The following is a 9466-nucleotide window of genomic DNA, read 5'->3' as shown; positions in this document are numbered from 1 at the left end:
TAGTTATGCTGCTGGATATAGAGTAAGAAATCCGCGTGCAAGTATGTAAAAGTATTTTATAAGTTTCAAATATACTTATTTTGCTCAAGCACGATACGTACAGTTTGTTTAATTGCATCATAAAAAAATAATCCTCATATATATTTAAGAATTTTAATGCCGTTTAAATTTATATAAAGGCCACAATTTTTTAATTTATAATTTTTTTTTCCTAGGGGCATACTAAATAATTTTATATAAAAAAATTAAATAAGGTGTCTTTTTTTCATGCATATGTATTTTACTTATAACAATTATTATCACATGTATTTGCATCCGCACTCAGTCTCCAATTTGTGACGTGACGCTTTTAGAGCGCCGTCACAAGGGCGATAGCCCGGCCGAGGGAGCAAAGAGTCCTGGTGTTGCTTCTCGCGTGGAGAGAGCAACCCGCGAGACTCAACAATTTGTACGCGTTGTTTTTTTATGTCGTTCCCATTTTGTATCATTAATATCGTTTTTAAGTTGTAAGGCGAGACCCCGTGCGGGCGGCGTTGCGTGTTTTGTGCCTCAGGGCGAAGATGCAGCATCGCCATGGAGACCGGACGCCGGGGGATCATCAACGGGTGTCACGCGTTAGTGACCCCACAGCAAAAGATCAGGTACCGCGATTCCGTCGCCTCCGCCATCCAAGCCCTATCTAACTCCGCTTTGGTTTTAGCCACAAAATCAAAGAAGCGCAGAGACACGCAGCAGCGGACCTCGCCCGGCTGCAGACGGCTTCGAGGACTCCAAAAATGCTGCACCCGGAAGGACCGGAGTATGGCCCGGCCAGCCTAACCAGTCTTTTCCGGGAACATCGACTCATCAACACATTATCGGCCGAAGGATTTGAGGAAACCACAGAAAGCGGGGGGGGGGGGGACGCTCTGGATGAACTGTGGGCGGTTCTCAGGGGCCCCCCTTTTTGGAAAATCGGCAGGATGCGCAGAAAAGCGACGCGAGATGAGAGGGACCTACGTGCAGAGCCTGAATGAGTTACTGTTCGGTGTGCCGCAAGTGCGCGAGGACGATCACGAGGACTCAGCCCAACGACGCCGAAGACGCCGAAGACGTCCACTCGATGTAAGCCGCCTCTCGGGTAGCCGTAGAGTTCCGTCCGATTATGGCTGGTAGCGTGAGTCTGTTTTGTATTTAGTGTCTCTCACACAACTAACCGAGATTTTTGATACCGTGAGCGCGTATTGACGCTCAATTACCGCGTGTCCAGCCGGCTCCGGATATCGCGTAAAAGTCTCTCCGCCTTGCGTGAATCAAGCGCCGACAGTCTCTTTCGTTTACCGTTTCGTTTCGTTACCGTTTCTGTTTGAAGATACCGATTGCTACCGTCTTTCCGTTACCGTTTCTTTTGAAGATACCGATTGCTACCGTCTTTCTTGCGATACCGTTTGGTTACCGTTTGGTCGCGTTATCACTGTATCGGAAGTACCGTGGGTGAATGTCCGCGGGCGAATTTTGGTTCGGGAACGTTCTCCGCGAGATTGCTGTTACCGCAAAGTTAGCGTCTCGGCGAGAAACGTGAAAGCCCGCGAAAAATAGCCGTTCCGCGACATCTCATTTCTGGCCGTTAGGCTACCGTCGTTCAAAGAGTATTTATTTGGCCTTCACCGGCCGCGTCAGATGGTCGTAAGATAAGTTATTTGTTTTGCTGGATATCGTCGGATCAGCTGCGAATTATCGTGATCGCGTTTCCGAGATTTCATGTAGTTATCGAACTTTATTCTTGTTACCGATTGATTGGGGCGAATGGTCTTACTACCGTATCAAACTATTTCCGCCGTATCGGCTCCGGCCGAACTATATAAGCATCTTTAACCTTGTAACCGAATCACTGAAATACATCATTGTTAAATTTTAATTATTGAGTTGTCCTTCTGTTCGCCTCTCACTCCAGATATCTAACGTTAAATAAAAGAACTGCGCCTCTCTGCCATATACTGAGTGGGGAGCGGCCGAGCATTCTAGAGAACTGTTGAAGTTACCGATACCGCGGTGCGATTACTCGCACCTGGCGCCCATTTCCGGTTACCGATATCGCGTGAGTTACCTTGCTCCCGAATTTTGTGGAGTACCGCGAGTTACCGAATCGTGCAGTTATTGCCGATTTCGCGAGTTATCTTGCTCCCGACGAGCGTGGAGTACCGCGAATTACCGAATCAAGCATTTATTTCCGATACCGTGAGTTACCGAATCGACCATTTATTGCCGATACCGCGAGTTACCGAGTCGTGCATTTACTGCCGACGCCGCGTAAGTTACCTAACTCCCGAAGATTGTGGAGTACCGCGGTTACCGATTTCCATTGGGTGTGCTCCCTCGGATTTGGCGTGATTCCGAGGCTAGTTCACGTCGCAAATTATACTAATAATTATACTATTAATTACATTAAATTATTATATGCAACACTATAAATGTGTTATTTCCGTATTCAAAATTATGTATCGCAAACTGAACATCATGCAAGCATTGATAGCATAAGTAAGTAATCCAAAAATTTTTACATAAGCGTAATATTAAAATAATAAAATGGCGCAATTTCATAGATACTTCTAATACTTTAGAGAATTAATACATTATTTATACATTTGTTTACACGATACTCTGAATGTGTTCAAGTTTTAGTTTTATATAGTGTCATTACTGCAATTTATACTTTTAATCAAAAATAATTATAAATTTAAAATACAATAAATTTCTAATTCGTACAAACGTTTTAACTTCTACAATTAAATTTCAACTTAATAACTAATAAAAAATATGTCGTTGTAATATTTAGTTTTTACAGATTTTCGAAAGCTGCAGACATTGAAAAAATCTTGCATAATTATTGAATTTAATTCGCAGGCGTTAGTATCTGATTATGTTATTAAAAAAAGAAATAAAAAATTATTAATAGAATAGGGGCAAGTGATATAATTAGCATTTGTCTTAAATGTTTTTCAATTGTATAATACTATTGTTGAAGAACGCGTCAATAATAGTATCTCTTAGGTGATGTGGAAATCTATTGTCCTATATTTATTATCTTGTTGCATTTGTGATATGACATTCCTGAAGTTGAGTATTGCGCACCTTAGTTATGCGTGTTGTTAGCGCGTTTGGCGACTCGTTGTTAGCATGCGAGCAGCAAGCAGGGGACAGGAGGCGTCAATCAGAAAATTGAGCCAAAAATTGCAACTAATTATCATTTCTGCTATAAATAATGTTACTATTAATAAAAAATTAATTAAAAATTCACAATTTTTACAGCCGTATTGTATTTTTTTAACTTTTGATATTAGAATTCAATACGATTGCAACTCAATAATATGATTTTTAACTTTTCGACCTTTTTTTAAACGATATTTTGGAATAAAATATTATTATAATGACTATCTTTTTTACCTCACATTGAAAAACCATTGAATAACTTTTTCTTACAAAGCAAAAATGTCTTCACTTATTTTTATTTTTCGTCTCAAAAGAATGTTTGATAGCAATATTACGCACAATTGTGAGGAATGCATTACAGCTAAGAAACCAATTCTTGATAAAACATTAACATAAAATATTTTTGGACAAAATAATTTTCTCTCCTTGATACAGCATTATCAAATACTATTTTGTACTAACATAGATACGATAAGAAATACATAAGAAATGCAATAATAAAATACGGATCGCGCTGCTAATCTCGTTAAATTGTGTTTTTCGTCAGAGTTGTGTAGAGCTCTGCGTCCTGTTTAGCCATAGTCAAAGGTTAATGCAATACTATTGACTGTACTTTAAAAAGATTCATTAAAATGGGGAAAGATAATTTAAACTTTCTGTCTCACTGTGATGTAGTCTACAAAATTTCACGTTTGGAGTGTGAGGCTACCTATGTAGGACAGACAAAAAGACAATTAAATACAAGAATAAAGAAACACAGGACGGACATTAATAAAAAAATGGCTCTTTCTCTGTTATTTCTCATCACAAATTAGATTCCACCCATGAATTCGATTGGAATAACATCCAGATATTAGATGAGGAACCTTCTTATATGAAAAGACTCACTTCAGAGATGATTTTCATAAAAAGACAGAAAGAAGGCTTAAATAAACAGAGCGATACTGATTTTTTACCAGAAGCTTAACAACAGGTTTTAAACTTATTTCCACCAATATGGTGCCATGTTCCTCTCCATCCCGCCTATTCTTCTTCTTTCCTTCCTACTCTTTCCTTCCCCTCTTTCTTATCACAAAAAATCCCCTCCTGAATTCTCCACTTCAGGCACTCACACGAGCCTGAGCAATAATTTTTCCGAACACTATCATTTCAACCGACTTAGTATAACTATTTGTTCTGTTTCAATTAGTGACATTTCGGTTTTTTCAAACAATTTCACTACGAATTTTGAAGGCATTTTGAAGGACAATACTATTCTCTGGCTCTTCCATGTTTCTTATTGGACATATAGATCCGGCGTTTAATTACAAGTATGTATCACAGGTTTATAATTTTTTTATTAAAAAAACAAAATTGTTATTTTACACAAGCAATATTGTTGCAGAGCCATTTTACCAATCTTTCTATAATGGAAATTATTTATTACAAAGAATACTCTGCGTACTTTGTCTTATTTGTTTACTAAACGCTTCAACTATTGTAATTTCGTTTTATTAAAATTTTTATTTGTAACGACACTGAAGAAGGCCTAACACAGGCAGAAACGTTTGTAATTCCCGAGAAAAAATGGTATAATTGGTCAGATGTAAATATATATAATTAGTTATGAAAAAAAACTGAATTTTATATGTGGAAAAACAATGTTTCGCACATCGCCGTATGTCGATTCGAGTCGTATTAGAGGTGAGTCGATGGTTTATGTTAGTCCGACTATGTATATATTATCGAACGAGGTCAGTGATGTTTTTGAGGAGCGATGCTTTTGACCGACGATGACGATCTCGTTTTGGGGAGAACGTCCGCGACCGTTGACGAGAGAACAACTGTAATCTTCCGTATCTTTTAATTTACTTTACTTCAATAAATTTACTTGTTTTAAATTAAATAAATTAGTTGATAATCAAACCAAGATTCCTACATATTTTGGAGGCTCAGCCGGGATCGGAGTGAAAGCAGTTGTTCTCAACTATTAAAAGAAGACGAAAAACAGTTTTGCCGTGTGTGAGTCGTGTGCGGAGCACGAGACATTTTATCGAAGTTGTGAAGAAGTCGCGAAATGCAGGAGCGTTTAGACAAGACTCTGCTTGCACTAGCGGGAAGACGGGATTGTGTGCGTGTGACGAGCACGCGGTGGCCGCACACACGTATTAACGGCGAATTAGCGACGAAGTGTGTCCCGCGACGAATATAGCCATGTCGGATCCTAACGTTCTCAGTGTGCTACAGCTGAAAAAACTTTTGAAGGCTCGTGGATCGTCGGCCTCAGGATCAAAAACAAAGCTCATCGCTTGTTTAATCGAAGCGGATCCGTCGGGCGAGTGGATGCGAGAAAGTGACGATGATGATGATCGCGATGACGATTGTGCTGGTGGAGACGTCTGTCGTGAAGATCGTATAAATCGACGAGAATTAGAGATCTGCAGGCGCGAAAAAGAAATTGCCGAACGCGAATTGGAACTTGCTCGCCGCGAAATCGCTTCACTGCGAGAGAATCAGGATGCGAATCGTGCGTGTCGGAGAGAGACACTTGTGGGCAACGGCAACGACAAGGGCGCGATAATACCGCCGCATTCGCGAATAAATTTAACGACGATTGCGGATCTATTAGCAAATTTTTATGGTAGCAATTTCGATACGTGGAAAAAAATGGCGAAATTTTTAAAAACGACTTATCGATTGGAAGACGATCAAGCGAAAATTTTAGTCGGAATGAGACTGAAAGGAAAGGCTCTTGAATGGTTACATTCGAAACCCGAGCTCATCAATACGAGTTTCGATATTTTAATCGAGAGACTAAGGGCGATGTTTGGTCAGCGACAGAATAGGATGATGATTCGAAGGACGTTCGAGGCGCGTGGTTGGAGAAGAGACGAGACGTTTCGCGAGTATGTGCACGAAAAAATGATCATGGGCAATTGTGTACCGATTGAAAGTGACGATATAATAGATTATATTATAGAGGGTATTCTCCCGAGGTTGCATTACGTAACCAGGCGCGTTTGCAACGGTTTGGCGAAGTAGAATCTCTGTTGGAAGCATTCGAGACAATATCGTTACGAGATTATCACACGAGTTCGAGTCGACCGGATAGACGGGGCAGCGGACAGACGTCGAGCGAGCGAGACGGCAGGACGAGTCCGAGTGAGAGAAAAAATGACAACACCAACGGCAGCGAGAGAAGGAAAACAGTGACCGATGTCAAACGATGTTTTAACTGCGGTGCGCGCGATCATATCATTAGCGCTAATTGTCCGTCGAAAGATCGAGGCACTAAATGTTTTAAATGCGGAGAATTCGGACAAATTGCATCAAAGTGTTCGGGAAAAAATGACGTTCCTACTTCTTACCTTGTGACGCTTTCCTCGCATAGGAAACATACGAAAGACGTTGCGATAAACGGGAAGAAAATCAAAGCGCTTATAATACGGGCAGCGATATTTTCTTGATGCGTGCTAACGAATACATTAAATTAGGTTTACCTCGACTGCGGGCGACTGGAATTCGTTTCTTAGGCGTAGGATCAAACGAAATAATCATGTTAGGCGAATTTCGCGCAAAACTCACAATCGATGGGCATTCTTATCCAATCCTTATTAGAGTCGTTTCAGACATAGTATTGCAGCAAAAGTTGGTAGTCGGCACTGATTTTTTGAATACGGTAGAGGTCAACATTAAGCAGGGCGTAACAATGATTAAGCCTATTTGTACTTATAGGCGTATAGCCTAATGGATTGTGTTCGACTTGGTGAGAAGTGAGATAGAGTCAATTGTGTAGAAATGCGTTTATTTCTTTGTCAGAGAGAAGTATGTATGTACAGGTGTGTGTGTAACGTGAGTGCGCCAGCGGCGCATTCGCGGCAGAGTGTAAGGCCGCGAGTTTCGAATGAAAGGTGACGGGCGCGGTAAGATATTACCGGCCGCGTCTGCGTGGTTGGAATCGGGTCCTTAACAGGACGATTCATGCGAGGGTGCGTGTTGCATCCCTGCGGCGAGGTTTGCGTTGCGGTGGAGCATGTCTCCGTTGTGCCATGCGCTGCGACCGTCCGGCTCTCGATGTGAGTCGCAAGTGAGTCTGCGAGCCGAGGCGGGAGAGGCCTTCGCATTCGGATGTCCCCGGAACGTGAGTGTCACGTGGGGCCGAGTCAACCGGGCACAGAACTCTAAGGGAATTATTTTCCGCTGTAGAGTCTGTGGTGGCGACGGCGATGCTGGTGCGTCAGCTGACCGTAGCTGTACATCCTACGTGAGGTGTGCGGTCAGAGCTGAGACTGAGTCTTTCGCTTCCGTGCCTTCCCAGGCACTGTGAAAAGTCGAGAAGACTTGCTGGTTGCGCTCTTCGAAGCAGAGCTGTGACTCCGTTCAAGGGCCCTTTGTGAGAGCTCGCCTTGAAGCGAGTGAGTGAGGAAAGATCTGCGGAGCAGCTCTTTTATATCTCGTCGATCGAAGCTTGATCGCGAGAAGGTTCTTCACCGCCTGCGCAACCTGGCGGTGGGTCCGCAAGCTTGTAACTGGTAGAAGGCCTGCGGCGCGTAGCGGCGCCGCGGCGTATTATGCCGCTTCAGTAAGCTGTGTGGCGGTGAGCCGCCACAGGACCCCCTTGGCAGTTTTTAAGCCTGAAAACGAGTAGTTGGTTTTGATGTTTTGCTGCTCCTCTTCTTGTCGGCTGTGGAGGGTCTTGACTGCTTGGCTGCGGCTGGTTCTATTGGCTGCTTGTGGTCGTCCCTGACGTATGCTGACTTCAATTGGTCTATGGGGACGTTGATTGGCTTGTCGTTGACCAATAGCCTGTAGACTTTTTCGTTTGTTGTACGACTTGATAAGGTCCGTCGTATGGCTGCTGTAGCGCCCTGGTTGGGCCGATGTGTCTGACGACAACTTTTTTGACAGATGGCCACGTCCTTGTGAATGAAGGTGCTGCCGTGGCCGTGTCGTTGTATGCGTGGGCGGAGTTTGCTCATTTTTTAATGCAAATGATCCACAAACTCGCCCGTTGGTTAATCTTCTCTGATTTGCGCTGCGTCGCTGTCTTGCGTCTCGCCAGTTTTCTCTGATTGGCTCATCTTTCTCGACCAGTCGTCGGGGTCACCAGTTTATAGGTGTATAGCCTAATGGATTGTGTTCGACTTGGTGAGAAGTGAGATAGAGTCAATTGTGTAGAAATGCGTTTATTTCTTTGTCAGAGAGAAGTATGTATGTACAGGTGTGTGTGTAACGTGAGTGCGCCAGCGGCGCATTCGCGGCAGAGTGTAAGGCCGCGAGTTTCGAATGAAAGGTGACGGGCGCGGTAAGATATTACCGGCCGCGTCTGCGTGGTTGGAATCGGGTCCTTAACAGGACGATTCATGCGAGGGTGCGTGTTGCATCCCTGCGGCGAGGTTTGCGTTGCGGTGGAGCATGTCTCCGTTGTGCCATGCGCTGCGACCGTCCGGCTCTCGATGTGAGTCGCAAGTGAGTCTGCGAGCCGAGGCGGGAGAGGCCTTCGCATTCGGATGTCCCCGGAACGTGAGTGTCACGTGGGGCCGAGTCAACCGGGCACAGAACTCTAAGGGAATTATTTTCCGCTGTAGAGTCTGTGGTGGCGACGGCGATGCTGGTGCGTCAGCTGACCGTAGCTGTACATCCTACGTGAGGTGTGCGGTCAGAGCTGAGACTGAGTCTTTCGCTTCCGTGCCTTCCCAGGCACTGTGAAAAGTCGAGAAGACTTGCTGGTTGCGCTCTTCGAAGCAGAGCTGTGACTCCGTTCAAGGGCCCTTTGTGAGAGCTCGCCTTGAAGCGAGTGAGTGAGGAAAGATCTGCGGAGCAGCTCTTTTATATCTCGTCGATCGAAGCTTGATCGCGAGAAGGTTCTTCACCGCCTGCGCAACCTGGCGGTGGGTCCGCAAGCTTGTAACTGGTAGAAGGCCTGCGGCGCGTAGCGGCGCCGCGGCGTATTATGCCGCTTCAGTAAGCTGTGTGGCGGTGAGCCGCCACAGTACTCAAATGGCAAGCGTAGATGATTCGCCGGATATCGTTCAAATCAATACATGCAAAACGAACATAGTAGATGCATCTTATGTGCAAAATGCCGATCCTGTGATCGCGCGTCTGTACGCGCTGTTGTAACGATAATTGACGAATACAGATCGAATCAAATATTAGAGACCGATATAAAGATGCCGATTATTTTAGAAGATGGCAAACCTGTGTATCAGCGAGTGAGGCGTTTATCATCGTCGGAAAGAAATATTGTAAATAGCCAGATCGATGAATGTGAAGATAGATTGACGACTCGCCTGAA

The 9466-nt window shown here is 43.9% G+C and overlaps 1 protein-coding gene across 2 annotated transcripts in view; it reads right to left on the bottom strand.

Moving 5' to 3' along the window:
- The window catches only part of LOC136997154 (putative uncharacterized protein DDB_G0282133), a 114907-nt gene that overhangs the window by 34460 nt on the left and 70981 nt on the right, over nt 1-9466 (bottom strand). The window lies entirely within an intron of this gene.

Source organism: Linepithema humile, chromosome 1 (genome assembly GCF_040581485.1).
Source record: "Linepithema humile isolate Giens D197 chromosome 1, Lhum_UNIL_v1.0, whole genome shotgun sequence".
Classification (NCBI taxonomy): Eukaryota; Metazoa; Arthropoda; class Insecta; order Hymenoptera; family Formicidae; genus Linepithema; species Linepithema humile.
Note: the sequence above shows the minus strand (reverse complement) of the source record. Positions and strands in the feature narration are given on the sequence as shown.